The sequence below is a fragment of the Cataglyphis hispanica genome, chromosome 1 (assembly GCF_021464435.1).
Source record: "Cataglyphis hispanica isolate Lineage 1 chromosome 1, ULB_Chis1_1.0, whole genome shotgun sequence".
In the NCBI taxonomy this organism is placed as follows: domain Eukaryota; kingdom Metazoa; phylum Arthropoda; class Insecta; order Hymenoptera; family Formicidae; genus Cataglyphis; species Cataglyphis hispanica.
In genome coordinates, this window is record NC_065954.1 from 3,199,716 (window position 1) to 3,217,500 (window position 17,785).

General features: G+C 38.8%; 2 protein-coding genes across 7 annotated transcripts in view; both read left to right on the top strand.

The window, feature by feature from the left end:
* Positions 1–17,785, top strand: part of LOC126853044 (FK506-binding protein 59-like) — a 406,809-nt gene that overhangs the window by 235,175 nt on the left and 153,849 nt on the right. The window lies entirely within an intron of this gene.
* Positions 1–17,785, top strand: part of LOC126852625 (teneurin-m) — a 214,842-nt gene that overhangs the window by 108,763 nt on the left and 88,294 nt on the right. The gene's annotated exons all lie outside the window — the stretch shown is intronic.

Below are 17,785 nucleotides of genomic sequence, written 5' to 3' on the forward strand. Positions count from 1 at the left end.
GCATTCACGAAGGCTCATCGTCGCGCTTCAACATCGACTCGCATGATATAAGCGCCATCGTGCCCCGACATCAACTACCGTCATTGTCTCGGCGTCGTCGCCAGCCCTCTGTCGTCATCATCATCTCGAGAGATAGCGCGAGATTCGCGGAAGAAATGAGGTCAAAGATCGACCATCGTCTGGATTTAATAAAAGCGAACGAGATTTTACATGAGAGTGTCAATATTGAAAGATGAAAACGTTTTCGTACAAGCATATTTAGAGAATCGAATTCTCTCTTTTCATAATTTTTATATTAATTTTTAACTCGGATATAGAGCGCTGAAAATCATAATTTGCGTCAGGAGTCTCAAAGTATCTTTCATAATATTATCCTATACTAATAATTATGTATATCTAATCTAAAGAGAAGATATATAGGAATATAATTTCCTCTCTCTATTCTACGGAAGGATATATAGGGTTACCTGTCTCACATTCTGAGAATCACAGCTTGCTTGAAAGCACCCTCATTTTCAAGTACCGAAAGTCATCTCAATATTACAGCCGTTACATGCTCGAACGTACGCACGATCGAACACGCATACCCGCATCGGCTTCCGCGTTCACGGTATGTCACGACCACCAGCTCGCTCCCGATTTTCGACTCGTTTGCAGCTTTTTGTCAGGCCGCGCGCGCGCCGGAAGCTCCGCTCGTCTCGCTGCATCATGATGCAGCCCGCCCGGACTTTCGTCCGTAGGGATTTTGCAGCGCGCCCGCTCTCGTCGCATAAAGGGTTACCCACGGATGATGTAGTGCCGTGTTTATTGCGTCCTATTTGCTCCTCCGCCATCAGCGTTGCCGCAATAGCGCGCGGGGCTTACTCTCACCCTCTCTCTATCTCTCTCTTCCGTGTCTATGTGTTTCAGCGCGCTCGCGTTCTCGCAATGGCCGACGGCGTACGCGGCGTACGTGTGTGTACACTCATATATATATGTATATATATATATATATATATATATATATATATATATATATATACGTCTATGTGCTGAGCTGGCTCAACTCTCGCTCCGCAGGAACTAATTACAACGAACCCCGGCTTGTTGGCCGAGAGAGTGCAATGTTTTCGTTCTTGTGCCCAGTGGTGTACCGTCCGTTTTACCGCGGCCACCCTCCTCCGTCTCGCCACCCTCGAGGCCGATCTCGTGCCACATCTCCCCAGCACCTTCCGCGACCCCCTCCCCTCCCCTTCTATATATATCCTTTTCCCTTGCCGAATCCCAGCGACGATACCTCCGACGCGACTGTCCTCCACACTTCCTCTCCCATGGGATTTGCTTGCAATGCGAAATCCGCCTGCGGGAGGAGAAAAAAAAAATTTCAGCTTTTTGAAACCGGGACAAAAGAAGCGGCTAGAAAATCTGGGAGAGATACGCGGCGCCGTATTGCGTGCGTGGCTAAGCGTTAGTCCGGGATAATCTATGACGAGCTATACCTGTGTGCGGGAACACGTATTATCAGTACGTTTCTGATTGTTCCTCGAGATTCGGCGATCTGTAATGGAGCGCGCATGAGACGGGTCATTTTAAAAATCGCGAATTGTTGACGTTGAAATTTTTTCGTGGAAATTCACATGAAATTTATTTACGGTCGGCAAATGATAAAAATGAGAGATGAAAACGATTTTAAATTAAATCTTTTATTAATTATCTTGGTATCTTAATTTACTGAATGTTCTTCATAATTCCATAAAATTGATATCACGTTCTTCTAATTTACAAAGAAATGTACAGTTTGTATATAGCATTGTTTGCAAGATAGTAAAGTTAAATTTAAGACAGACATATTGCTACAAAATTTATATATCGATCTCTCTGTTGCCTGTAATATCTACTGTTTGCGCGTCAGAAAGTCACATGGGAACGCTGGATGTTGTACCTTTTTTTTTTTTTCAGGGGACCATCAGATTTATGCGTAATAGGTACCATAAACTCTAGAGCTTTTCCGGGCGTCAGCAAAATAAAATATGAATCGTTCGTCTCCGAAAGATCGTAAATTTTTTGATTCTGGACGAGAGCACAAACCGCAGAAATTGTTTCTAACTACTGGATCAATTTTTTTACATTCTTGTTACTACGATATTAATTGACTTTTTTAAAATATCTTATCTATTTTGTTAGATAATTGTTTTCAGCTCAAAATTTGTTCCGACAACTTCAGCATCAGTTTTAATCGTCGCCTGCGTAAAGATTCATCTTATTCGTCTCCCGTTATCGAGCTGACGCGCGACAATCACTAATTACATCGCCGGCGACATGGATACGGGCGGTGCCTGTTCCATGGATAAAACACAATGGTTTGAAAAAAAAGGGACGGAAGAAGGGTGCGCTCGTTTGTCGCGCGCCGATACGATAAAAACAACATTGATATGCGCTGCGCAGTCTGCGTCGTTTTATTTGTTTGATGCATTTTCGAAGGTTGTGGGGAGAGAGGTATGGTGGATATGTATTGGGGAAGCGAGAGAGTTGGCGGAGGTCGGAATAAAGGGTGCTGATAACGGGAAGAAAGGAGGAAGAGAGAGAGAGAGAAAGTATATCGATGATTGATAGATGCCGCGCGATTGTAAAAACCGCGTGAATGAATTTCACGTACGAATTCGTGCGACGGGAAGTTCGCGTCGTACATCTTGTCGGTCATGGCCGTTTTATCATCGCTTCGGAAGTGACGTCGCGTCAATATCGATAACGTAAGATACCTTCACCCAAGGCATTATTGCGCTTCCCGACAACCATAACCACCGATTTCTTTCACGGTACGTTTTATATATATATATATATATATATATATATATATATATATATATATATAAAACACGTCGAGTTCCAAAAAAATTCTTTTCAACACACATGAATCGTAACGAAGACCGCAATATCAAATTTGTATGAATATGAATTATTGAAAATATACATACACGCGTTACGTATAGATACAATTATAATTTAAAGCACAAATATATATACAAGGGTGCATAGATGAAAGAGCAAATGTCACGTCCAAATCCGCTCTGTAAATTTGAACGATTGCCAAATATCGTTAAAGAAGAGAGAGAGAGAGAGAGAGAGAGAGAAAGAGAGAAATAGAAAATGCAAATATCATCCTGCAGCGACGGCCGATATCGGTAAAAACAATACTTATTGCGAATATTTGTGTGTATGCGTATTAAAATCGACATAAAACAACTATATATTTCGATATGGATATCATCTAACAAATAAACGGATTGTCCAGCAATTTTCCCTACTAGCAACATCGGCGCGCTTTTATGTGTGACGACATCGTTTCGGCTACATCCATCGGTTGGCCTAAATGGGCAACCGATTATAGAAATCTGGCACGGCCGCACAATCGTGCTGATCCGAATTGAAAACGTATATGCTGTAACAGCGCGGACTACCGGGAATGCTACGTTGCAACGTAATATCCTCGGAAAAAGATAATAAAAAAAAAAAAAAGAGTATTCGCTTCGTTCTCTGTTTGCATCGCACGAATGCACCGTCATCAAAGTGCCAATAACTGACCTCATTGTTTCCGTTCGTAACGCGCAATAACCTTGCAATTTAAATAAGCGTATGACACAGGAAACGAAGAGTGTCATTCGTGCCCGGCATGTTCAGATGGGTTTCGTAATTTTATGATGTCATGGCTTATATAATCATCGCACCCGCGTTTAATTATTCAAACGCAAGTTTAATCACGGTAATCATAATAATTTGTGAAACTGTTAATAAATATTACAATAGTTGCGTAATATTAATTTATGTTTGACAGAAATTTATTACGACTCGGATGAAGTTATCAGATATTTGTGATTTATCTCTTTTTTTTTTCACTATTTTACTGAAAAATAAACATTGCAGAAATTTATGCAATATATTACAAGCATTACTCTTTTTAAAAAAATAATTTTGAAATTTTTGCTATTTATGTAGAAAACGATTGTTTGCATGATTTCGAGTAATTCCAACAAATGCGGTTGTTTTGATTGGATAAAGAATCAATTCTATATGTATCTACATATAAAGAATTTTGTGGGTAAAAGTAAGTTGTACTATTTGATAAATTGACATTTTGATGGACGTTTCTATATTATATATCACTTTATGATATTATTATTCTATTGCTTTGATATGACATGAAAATGCGGAACGCCAAGTTTGTTTAAAAATGTGTATGAATTATGACAATTAAATATAAATCTTATTTGTGACCTCAATAAATTTATGTATGCTTTTTTAATCTCATAGTTTATAGATATTAAGTATTTATGAATGACACAGATGATATTTTGGATTTCCCCTCACATAGAATTAACTTGTATTAAATTTTAATTACATTTCAGAATTATTATGAGATGGTAGAAAAAATGGTAGGGAAAAGTTATTATATTTCACAGGTGATTTTCTGTATAATTTTATTTTTACATATTATTTCTATATAATTTTTATTTCTATATAATTTTTAATGAAAAAAATAACGAATCATCGGCGATGAAATCTTCCAAAATTCTGTTACATAATGTAACGGACATACAAGTTTTTCGGTGTTTATTAATTAAGCAGTCAGTTTTTTAATAAAAAATAAATGTTGCATTTTTTGTGATAATATATTGACGCGATTCGTGATTTGCGCAGAAATTGACTTTGTCCATCGCGAAATGGAAAATCGAATTATAGAGATAAATGCATATCGTTGATGAATTAGAAGTAGCTTTATAAAACATGCAGACCGATGGATGCAAAATTGCTCACGAAATTGGAATAATGTCAGGAAAACGCATCATGCCTGGTTCGATTTTAGAATACTAATCGGAACTTGTTTCAACTTTTATCTCAGTCCACAAATCTTATGCATATACATGTGTTTGTAATATATATAATATTATCCGTGTACATACCCATATCTTTCCCTATCCCTTTCTTTTTTTAAAACATTACAAAAACGCTAATGAGGCGCTGGGGAGAGGAAATGCGGGGGAGCGATTAACGCGAGCAATGCGAAAGCTTATGAATAAGGACCGAGGAGCAGTATGAGATTTCAGAACGCAGGTCGCTTCGACTACTATACGAGCACCGCGGATATTGTTATCGTTGCCGCCAGCTGCCAACCCTGCATTCGCCTTATATATGATGTGTACGCGCGCGTGTGTATCCTGCAATCCGGAAGTACGTCCATTCGCGCACATACAAGTGTGTGTTAGAGCGAGAGCGAGAACTTCTCGCCCGAATACTCGTGAGACGTCGATAACGGTGTCGATGGTATCGTGTGTTCATGTGACTTCGGGTGATCAGCTGATATACGTCACCCGATGACACAAATCTAAGACGGTCAAATTTTATGATATTGATATTATAATTCGAAGTTAGAAATTATTTTGAATTAAAAGTATCTCTTATAAACTATGGCAATTTGTGAAGAAATTTCTAATTTGATTTTCATATAATTGATATATGTTTCACGATGAAAGAAACAAACGCGATCTCGATTACAGCGGGTTTGATTCATTGATTCGGACACGCTTTTCCGCTTCCGCTGCGAAACACTTGCTTTCTTTTAACCGTAACGAGCGAGATTCGAAGTTTTCTTTTCGAGGAAGGGAGTCTCTTTGCGTATGCTTCAGTGAATACCCCGGGGAGTCTACCCTTCGGACCGGACCTTACAGGAGGGTAAGGATCAGCCGTTGGCCGCTCGTGAAGCCAATCAAGCTTACAGAACTTCTTCCACGGGTTTTGGTATCGTTTCCTGATTACGCGCCAGTGAACCTAGTTGCTAGTTTGAAACGTTGTTAAAGCCAAATAACAATGCCTTAAAAAGAGATCGAGGTGAACAGTCACTGAAAACGTCGGAAAAATGAAGAACGTAAAATGTGTTGCAATTCTAGTTTAAATATTTTTAAATAAACAGTCATTGTGCTTTCAAATTAATTTCTATTTTATTTGCATGGTAAATATTGAGAAACAATACGAATATGAAAAACATATAATATTTTTCATCTGCAAAAAAAATATCTGATTTTATATGTGAATTATACGACCAGTAATATAAACGCAAAAAATATTATATATATTATTATGTATTTAGAAATTTTATCTATTTTCTAAATCACATTGGCTTCTCCTATTTATATTTTATTTTTTATTTTTATCTTCTCCGCGAAACTTTTAGATAAAACAGGTTAGATAAAAGAGAGGTTTCGCTCTCAGGGCGCCAGTTATGGTCGGAGCTGGAGCTACGAAAGAGTTTCGTGGATTCTCGGTTTTTCCCTCTACCGCCGTCAGTTTTCTCGATATCGCGTTACACGTTCAGGGATGAGGCGGTGTATCTTCCCTCGGAAGCCATCTCTCCGGCCCGGGTGAAGCCGAGAGATAATTCTCCGCTGCAGCGTCATTAACTTCTTCTTATTGCGCGAGCTACACCCCCGAAACGCATCCATTCCGAGTACGGAGGGGTGGCTCGTTCCATCGAGCGACCCTCCTATACCATTTGTAGCTCATCGATCAACGGCACGCCAGCGAAAAGAATACCCCGGCATCCACACCTCCGCGTGCACGGATTTCCTCCGTAATCGAGTTTGTTCTCGATTATCGATGGTCGCACCTCTCGGGAAACACCATCTTCTCGCCCATCTTCCCCTCGTTGGCGTAAAACAGCGGCGGAAAATGCTCCAGATTCAAACAATTCGTATCGCCGACAGATTAAAAGATTCCATGAAAATATAGAATTTGTGTAAAAGAAAGTTGTCTCGAACGCAAGATATCAAATTTGCCTATTGTAACTCCATTTACAATATTGAAAGTTTCAAGAGTTAAAGAACTGGGAAAATTTGAGAACAAGTATCTAAAGAAAGTAAATATACGTATTCACTGAAACAAGTTTATAAGAAGCATACTTAAAAATATATTTCTCTTCGTTTAAAAAAAAATACAAATAGTATCAAAGCTTTATTTCTTGAAAGAAGAAAGAGAGAGATGGAATTAGATTTTTATTAATTGTCTATTTTTTTTAAATTAAATTAAAATTAGTAATTTTTTCGATCATTATTTAATAAAAATAAACCTAAATAAAATTTGATAAATCAAGGCATGATGATCAGGCTCGGGCAGCTCTCGAGCAAGACGAATCAACTACGGAATTCCAATTGTGAACACACACAATTGTACAATTGTACGAGATATGACGATAAGAGATCATGGGAACTTCGCGGTATTATGCCTGAGCGCGTAACCTCGCCCCTGTGAAATTCCTAGGCCGACAATACAATCTAATTTCACGCGTCGAACGCGGGCGCTATATGGGCGGTCGGACGCGTTCGCACATATCCGAGATCAACGTGCGCGAGAAATTTGCGGGACTAATCGAGAAAGCGCAGGGAAACCCATTGCCGATTTCTCTCTCTCTCTCTCTCTGCTTCTCTGCCCCCCATCGTCGGCGAAACTTTATGAAGCCGCGCGCGTGCCTCTCACTGCTCGCGGCCGATCGATCTGTCACGGCGTCAGCCTGCTATACCATAAAATATATATTCGGTAATGATATTCATATAATATCGCGCCGGCCCACAAAGCTCGATGAATGCCAATACATGAAAATGCATATCCCGGCAGGGGAGAAGAAAGTAAGGGGACTTGAGTCATCGTTCGCTTCCGCAAGTGAAATATCTCATCCCTTCCCTTTCCCGATGCAACCCTTCCTGCGCTGCACGCGATGATCAGTGTCTAGGGAGAAGGCGCGAAGCCGGGACCCCCTTCCGTTCTGACCGCGTTCTAATGAAATATCTCGTATGCGAAATTGACAGCAAATGAAATGGAGCGACGATGCAAGTGTTGCGGCCTTCAGATTTTCCTTCTCTCTGGAGACCGGTAGAACCGCAAAGGTCTCGTCTACTTTTGTCGAACCCTTCGATAATCTGCTCTGATATGTGCTGGCATCGGTATTGTGCACCGTGAAGGTAGGACGAATTTTTTTTTTTTACGCAATTACAGAATTGAAAATGAAGAAGATAAAATATATAAAAGCATCTTTCTCTCTCTCTTTAGAAATAATGCAAAAAAAATGAAAATTACTTCGTATGCAAAAATTCTTTTTCGATTATTCAAATATTTCCGAGTATAGGATTTCGATGCAATTTTGGCGATGTAAACTGCACGCGGCTTATCAAAATTCAATGCAATTTACGCGCGGCGGATTAAGAAATATCGCTGCGATTAAATGGAAATTAATTTTCGTTCAGCGTCGCCGAATTTAACGGACGATCGTTGTAAAATAATCATATCGCATGGACGTAACCCGTTTTATATTATCAATCTCTGCATTCTTTCTGTATCGGCTTATATACTCGTCTCATGTGGATGATGCTGCGCGGATCCGAAAAAAATCTTTAGCTGCTGCACTCTTTCCAACTCCAAGCTCGGTCGAGGAGTGAGCGAGGATATTTTTGCCGCGAAATAGCGCTCGTAAAAATATAAGAAACTCATCGTAAAAGGTAATTACCGATTAGCGAGGCAAAGTCCCGACAGCAGTCCTATGGGGAATTCAGGAGCGGCTAAAACGGGCGCGCAGAGTGCGAAGAAAAGTTTTTCTCGCGCGCATATATGTATCTTTACGCGCGGCAAAAACGAGGCGAGAAATGAACGATAAAGAGCGGATCGTAAAAGTAAAACGGACCGTGCAGCTGAGGAAAAGTAGAGGAAGAGCTTGCCAATGGCGACACAAGATAGGCGAAACATTTGCAGTCAGAAGGGATCGCCAATAATCATAAACCACACGTCTATGGCACCGCTTTCGTTAAGGCAGCCACGTGATAACGAATGTTAATGAGCTGCTAAACACGCCGGTCTCCAGATATCGCGACTAAGTGAGTGCGAACTTACGACAATTTCCGGAAACGTCGTCCGTGGAGAATTGTACCGTTGAGACGATCGGGTGTCAGTCCGGTCACGTTCTATTTAAATGAACGTGTTTGTAAATTTAAATATAATTTTGTGTCAGTGATTTCTGTCTCGAAATAGTATGATGTGAAATTCATTAAATTATAATGCTTTCTTCTTTCTCTAAATTCTCAAGTTAAAACAGAAAGTTCATCAAAATGAAATAAAATATGTATGGGGGAGTTTTATTGCTAATCTGTAAAGTATTTTTATATATAATGAGATTAACAAATAAAATATAAAAATAAGTAATTTTAACAATATATTTTAAATAAAGCGAACAATGATTTAAAAACATTTTTTCAGATTTTTATTATTAAAAATTGTAATTACTAAGGGTAGAATAAAAATATTAAGTATGTCAAAAGGTAAAAATATTAAGACGGATAATATATATACGCACGGGAATATCACATGATTTCTGTCCAACAAGTTCAAGTCCTCGCGCGACGCAGCATCCGTCGCTAATTGCACGGAAACCATCGATCGTCGAGAGAGATGCGTCGGTTAATGATTAATGAAGCCGCGAGAGGCCAAGGGTTGAGCAGAAGCGCGTTCTCCGGCCCTGTTAACACTGACTGACCCATCCTGGCCTCGGATATCAAGCTCACGCGCAAACAGTAGCAATAAACGTTCGACCTGGTCGAGTTTACATAGATAGAGATGCAAGCCGGCTGTAAAAATGATTATGGCGCTGTACGCGAGCGTATTTATAGTTGAAGGTTTCTTGCTCGTTCGTGCGTGCAGCTGAATCTTCGTAGAAAGAAGAGTTAGGAAAACTAGATATTAAGAGAAAGAAACGATGATGGAGTACTTATTCTCAAAGGCTGTGCTTTTTCTGGGCAAAGCTTTAGTTGTATTATCGCAAATAGAGAAAAAGGTTTTATGAAGAATTTAATTTAATTTATTTTAACAAATTTAATATAAATTTTGCAATCAAACAGAAATAATTTTGACAGAAATAAATTAATTTGTAAAAATTGAAAAGAAAATGTCAGTTGTTAAAACTCTGAATTTTAAGTTCTATTTATATGTATGATATTATTGGATTTACTCATTTTAACATCATTCGCAAAAAATAATATTATTGGACATATTATGTGCGTCGGTGTGCTTGAAAATCTTGACGCTATTGGCATCTAAATATCCGATTTGCAATTATCTCGACTCCATAAAAGTCGGCGAGTCGGTAATTCGCCGTTTCTTATAGAAAGGATAGACGATTCTTAAATTGCTTTTAAAAGTTCATCGCAATAACAACCTTTAACGAGCTGCCGTTTCTCTATCGGATTGTTATTCGTAATTAAGATTTTATGCATAGACCCAGATGCCTGTAAGAATAAATTAAGATGTGAGACGCGCACATTAGATGTAGTTAGAACAGAAATAGTATTTACAGCATTATTTATTAAAAATAAAATCAGTTGTTGATCTTCAGTCAAACTGAATTGTTTCTTCTATTTAGTATTCTAGGTCTTAGTATTATTTAACGATGAGATACTGTTCGAAAGAGAAACAATTTAAATTGATATAAAATTAAAAACTGAATGAAATTTTATAAGAAAATTCTGTATGCGATATATTTTATATTCTCGTGTAGCACGTATTATTTTAAAAATTAATTCCTTTTTATATTTATTTCGTTCGTTATGCGATATATTTATATTCTCATGTAGCACTATTCCTATAAATCGCATTCTATTTATGATAAAATAATGGAAACCGATCGTATAATTGTACGTTGAAATACAGTAATTAGCACGTATGGCTATGTTTTGTTTCACGATTATCTATTGATGCCCCGAAATAGCTGATATTTGTGCTGCACAAGCATTACACTCAAAATTATCACTGAACGTATAAATGAATAATATCTCATCGAATTAAATTTGCATGAAAGCTCTGGCAAGGTTTCAAGCCGACAAATAGTAATACTTAATACTAAAAAAAAAAGATCATGCAATAAACGGTCATTGGCGATGCAAATTGAGAAAGCGCGGTCCCACGTTTTATTTTTTATTCGAGTCAATGTACGCGATGTTGACGTGCGTATAGATTATATCGGTACATGTGTGCGGATTCAATTTCCTCGATGAGTCGTATAATGAGTCGACCTCGTGATCTAACAATCGCCGCTGTCGTCATGCTCAATTAGATGTCAACGACTTCTTAGGATCGCGATTAATTTCAATACTTGTTCATTGAAGGATTATTGAACGGTCGGTCGCTCTTTCTCGGACGATGAACTGCGCATATAAATATCGCCTATCAATCGAATTGTTTCTTGATACATACATTGCTTTTTCTAGTCATATTAAACAGTTAATTAAAGATATAATACTGTCGCTTTTTATTATATATATTGAAATAAAAAAATATATATATATATATATATATATATATATATATATATATACGCTTGCATGATATTATTATGTTAATGATAACGTATACATGATATGGCATACTGGAGTTTATTATAAATTAATATACAGTTTATTATAAATCAGTATATAGTTTATTGTGGTTAGACGATATTATGTAACTCGAGGATTAACTCAAATACATTTATGATCCGTCGTTAGTTAGTTCGCCGACGATAACGCGGACGAATGGAGCGAGTGGAGCGCGACGAAGGACGCGAGGCCTAAGGAGAGACGCTAAACCGGAAGAAAGGGGGCGGAAGGGGAAGCTTAAGATCCAAAGACCCCATTGACGGGCGAGTTTCTCTCGTTCGTGCATTGAAACACGTAACAGTGTGCCGTCACGCTGCTAATCCGCCGTCTGCCCCGGTAATGCCCTAATAACATTCGCATCTGACAATGGAGCCGTTAAAAGTAATGCGCGTCCCCGAAGATCTCTGCCTATCCTCCTCCCCTTCCTCCCCTTCCGTCATTCTACCCGCGAGCTGCGAGCATTTTTAAAATGCTCTACAATAATGGCGGGTCAGATTTACGCTGGAAGGTAGAAAACGACTAGGATCTACGAATACCCGGCGAATCGCTCACAAAGCGCATTAAATGTCTCTGCTCTGGAAATTGGGGACAAACGGCGCTCGAGTGTCCCCTTGCTCGAGGAAAAGGCGGCCGTAACGAGATGGCCGCCGTGGAAGGATCAATACTCGCCGATAATCCGCTCGGAGATTTGGCATTTCGGGATCAGAATGTTACCTACCTAAAAGAGAGGAAGAGAGATACACTAAAGAGACAGATCACCTTTTTTTTTCGAGAGCGCTTAAAGGTACCGATCCGAAAAGATTCTTCGGAACTCAGCCGCCCGTGTTAAGCTAATGCGGATGAATAAATGGAAAGAAAGAAAGGAGATCGATTGTGTATTCGGAGTATAAAAAGTTTTCTTAACTAGAAATATACTACAAATTATTATAAAATTATCTCAAAAATAGAACTGTCACATAACGAAAATATTTAATTGAGATATTTAAAATATCTTGCATGTAATAAATAAAACAAAACAGCTTGCGATTTCAGCCGAGCATGATGATATATTTTATTACTTTACTTGATCGATATTTTAAAATAGAATATCTAAGATTGAAATTCTCTTTAAGGGATTTATTTTTACATTTACATGAATATTACTAAATTCGTTCCATGCACGTGCACATTATTTTCTCAGCTGTTCTCACATTATCACTTGTCTTATTTTCCCGTTTCTTTATCCGTAAAATGCCATTACACTCCCTCTTATAAAAGCGAGACAAAAGAAGATAAACAAATTTCACGCGTGGACAAGCATGCGACGTGGCTCCGACATTCGATTCCCCGCGACCCAGAAAGTTAACGTCATTTTTAAAGAGTAACTAAAGAAACACGCAAACCCTTGGTGAACGTTGCACGGTATCCTGCCTCGCGTCGCAAAATCAACATCCGCGTGCCACGTGCAGACGCATATACACACACACACACACACGCACCCGGTCATAGAATGTTGCCAGTGGACAAGTCCGAAACCGTTCCCTCCCCGCGTTCTGCGTTCCCGCCCTGCGTCGAAAATGACGAGAGCCGTCACTCGCGCCCTCGCCCTATCCGTCTGTGGAAGCGCGTGCGTGAATGGACTCCGGCGGCCGCTCCACACACAAATACACGCTCACTCATGTGACGCGACTGTATGTTACACAACTGGACTCGCTAATGACCAGACGCATCCAGGAATCAAATTCAGATGACGGATCCCGCGCTCTGACGCAGCCACACACTCGCGGAGGAGAGGGAGAGGGGGCGAGGGGTGGCAGAGAGAGAACCAGCCGCAACTGCGTATGCATACGTGTACGATCCCGACCCTGTCGCGCATTTCTATGCGAGCCGCGCCGCCCATTCATGCCACCAATTATTATCGAAAACGACGTAACAGCGCGCGCGTCCGGGAAAATTGGCTTCCTCCCGACTCCCGGTTTATATCCCGCTCGCAAGGCGGCTCTCCGGGGAGTAGTTTTTGCCTAAGTAGGTTTTCTCTCTCATCTAACGTTCCGGTCCCCCCCGTCGTACAATCTTTCTTTTTATTTATTTTTTTTTTTATATTTTTTTATTTTTAAGGAGAGCTCACTTCACACGCCATTAGTATCGAGGTATTATTGAAACGAGAAGAGGTTTGTGCACGCCTGCAACCTGTTTATTTCACGGAAATAATTGGGTATCATTTTGCGCTTTGAGCGAATGGGTCGTATTTCGACTCTCGTGAAAATATATGAAAGACTTGCGTGCTGTTTCGTGCAAGTGTGCCGGGGGACGTTTAGCAAGAAAAGTTGCCATTATTATTAACTGTACCTCTCTCTCCTCTCAAGGCAACGTATATCTCAACACAGTAGTTCTCATAGTGTACGTATCGCGAATTCTAGATGCTACGAGTCTATTTTAAAGTTGTGTAGTTTGTTTTTTTACTTCTTTCCGCTTCTAAAATTTTCGAGATGATCGCGATGGATTTTCCTCAAGCGAAAAATTTAAACGCAAATGAGATGACGGCGATTGGTGCAAAAATATTTCAATGCCCAGAAGCGGATCGGCTCAAGGATTCATGGATATCCGGCGGGGGTGAATGAGAAATGAAAGTTACACGTTGTCCCGAAATGAGCGATTTCAAAATCAATTTTCTCGATGCCGGTCTCGCTGACAGGTTTCGTTCTTGAGGGCGAAACTGACGCTTTTCGAAGGGAAGGGTAATTCGGGCGTATACGAAGTTGCTATGAATAATGGAGGGTGTTTCTCAAATTCCGGAATGCACGTCGGACGTTTATTGGTACGCCAGCAGCATTGTGTGCATCGCGAGCTCGCGCGAGAAAGATTCGTAATGTGAAAAGATTGGTGTATTTTCGCGGCGAGAGTTTGATTATAAACGATATTTCGTTCGCACAATGCACACCCACCGTATTTAATCCGCGCATCAATCAAAACCGATCATCAAATTGCATTAAATCATAGAACACCGACGATATCTATTTCCAGCGTTAAAGCCCCCAATCAATAAACGTAACGATGGATTATTAATACGGCTACCACGCGATCGCTAAGTAGACAAAGCTATTCCCCGCGGGCCAATTTAACGAATCAAGAAATATATAACAATGAATGATGAGCTCTCAATCATTCTATCTTGTGCTGAATTAATATTAAAAACATAAAACGTGTCTGTGAACTGACCCGATTCTATCAATCGGCTCTGTACTGTTTGCTCAGCAAAATACTTAAATCTCATCGAGACGCTAACATATCGAAACGGCGGTCAGCGGCGGCTTCCACCATCGTAAATCTTTCGGCGGCGTTGAACGAAATGTTCGCGTTTAAGTATAGCAACGCGAGAAGTATCCGGAGATTATCGAGGCGCCGCCGCCAATGGAGGTCAAAGGGGCACGGCGATCGTCTGAAAGGAACCACGGGAAGTATTTCGTTTCGAACCGACAGCGAAGAATTTTGGGCTCTTTGTGATTGGCAATAGACCGAGGAAATTGGTTTGAAATTCGCGGGGCTATGGAATGTATTGGCAATCAGATTTTCTGCCCTCCCAGCCACCACACCGACATCGTTCTCCCACCCTCCCCGCCCCTCCTTCCCCGACGTGCCCGCCTTCTTCCTTCGGCCGCCAGACCGGCAATGAAGGGTGAGCTTCCCTGGTATTCTCAGAATGTGGCGTAGGCCAGAGATGCTCGGGGCGCCGATGGTGGTGGTTGCTGTATTTTCTATCATCCCTTATCTTTCGATCTCCTCGCGATTCACGGACATTCCACGATCGCGCTCGACGGCTCGACGCCAAAGCAACCGGTTGTCTGTCAAAACATCGAATTGGGTCGACCGTTTGGATGGAAGGATCACGTGCGTAGAGATCGCGCGACGTCGAGTACGAGATCGGGACATTATCCGCGAAGAGTTTATGACTGCGCTCCGGGTGCAAAATTGATGTCGTCGTAAAAGAGGATAACGCGCTTCCATTTGTAAGCACTTGCCACTAAGTACGGATATACGGCACAATTTCCCCCGTCGTGGTTATATAATCAGTGGCATAACGTGTGTCAGAAGAATTAATTCGTTGGCGAGAGAAATTTCGACGAAAACGACAATTTTGTTTGAGACTTTTCGAAGAACTTATCGAATATGGTACGAATTATATTAGAAATTTCTATAAATAAGTAGAAAGTTATAGCAAGATTGTAATTTAAAAAACTGATAAATATTTAAAAATTATAAGAAAATAAAGAATAAAGTTATGCGAAATAAATAATAAAGAATAGAGAACAAAGAGACGAATCTTTATTTTATTTTAGGTGCTTTGAATTATTTTATTCCTTTCACTGAAATTTAAATGGAAACATAAATGGATCTTTGATCGACGTTTGATCTTATGTTATATGAAAAAATTTGAATTATGGTATATGATTTCTCTCTATCTCCTGTCTTTTCCCTTTATTATAGATTCTATTCAAAGGAATAAAGATACTATCTTATTGTTCCAAAAGCAATCACTTTGTGCAAGCTTTCTATTATGTCTGAGACTTATAGCAACAGTTTATCGATGAAATAACAAGCGCTATATTAGATATCGGATTTTCTTATATAAAGTTCTCGAAGATTACAACGTGAGCCTGAGTTTTTCATCATCCTTTTAAATCTTCTTATTAATGTCCAATATGACCGATTGCAACTTTAAAAATATATTTCTGAATTTATGCATTTTAAATTAAACCAATAAACTCTCGTCCGATTCAATTTTTGATTTATTTTATATAACTCGTCGGAATAATCAATTGTTTTAAAAATCTTGATTTAGAAATATTGCAATGTTACTCCAATACATTAGTTTTTCAATTTTTGATAGCAATTTATAGTTAATATTGTCCATAGTGCGAAATAATTTGAAGAATAAAAGTCAATAAAGTAAATTTAATCAATGTATATAATCCTGTTGATTTTAATAAGCTTTTCACATTTGTTAACGACAAAAAGCAGTAAGCTATATCTTTGTTATAGCAAACGCAAATTTTTCTCTAAATGTCATTTTTTTAAATCTAATTTATATTTATTTTTATTTCCCTCTATTATTGTGTAAATAAAGTTATTTCTGCTCACAGCATTTTTAATAAATGAATTCAGTGTTAAAAAAAAAAAAAAAAGAACAAGATAATGAAAAAGTAAGAAAATAAAAATAATAAATAATCAACTGTAGATAAAGTAATTAATTTTTTTCACATTTAATTATATACAATTTATAACACTTTTATTCATATGATTATGGGACGTTAAATTCGGCGAACGTTTATCGTCTTTTGAAAACGAGATTGAGTGCGGATCTCATAAAACGCAACTCATGAAATTCAATGGATTCCTGGTTCAAGAATACGACCAGCAATAATTCCTCGCACAGACCCGCTATTAAGGCTATCTGGAAATCACGAGAGTCTGCCCGATTATATTGTATTTCTCGAATCAATTTTAATAGAATGGACCATGTGGGTCGAGTATAATTAACAAAACATTTAATTATCATTCGACTAATGTCGCACGAATTTCTCAAAAACAATTTCTCACTAAATTGTAATGAAATATATCTTAATAAACGAATTTTGGGACTATTCATATTTTACTTTCATTGACGTTTATCGTTACATTTCTCCATGATATATAACTAGATTATGAATCCTGTTATTATTAATTTTGTATTTGGATTGACGGGGAGAAATTATTGTTTTAATATCTAATATTTATACCTTGTTATGATTAATTCTGTGTGACGAAGTTCAAATTATTTTCAATTATTTAAAATTAATAAATTTGTCCAGGGATGTATGTTATAAATAAAAAAAAATTATAATAGTGAATATTTAACTCTTGTCATGTATATTTAATTTCTTATCATGCTGATGTTATCTTCTCGTTGATGACATCTCACCGTCATGTCTCTCGCAATTCGATGTTTCGAATAAATTGATTTTCTTGATATTTTAAATGTATGTAAAATGTTAAATTAATTTTAATCGTAAGTAAATAAATTAAAATGTAGAAATTATAATAAATTATTGTGATGTTTAAGCAATATGAAAAATATTGTAATCAATTATATGATTGACCGCCAATCGAAAATGCAGGAATTCATATGACATCTTTCGCCATTTCCGGTTTTGTGCGCGCCGATATCCGAAAGTCTGTTGGCACCGGCAACGGGTCAATCACCTGTCAAAGAAGTATGCGAGCATATCGGAGCTTTTTTCATCCGCGTTGCAACATATTTCACGTTTCCGCTTTTGCATCGATGTCGAGCGTCGCGTCGTATCGCGTCGTATCGCGTCTCGTGGCTCGCGAATCTGGACAACCTGCAA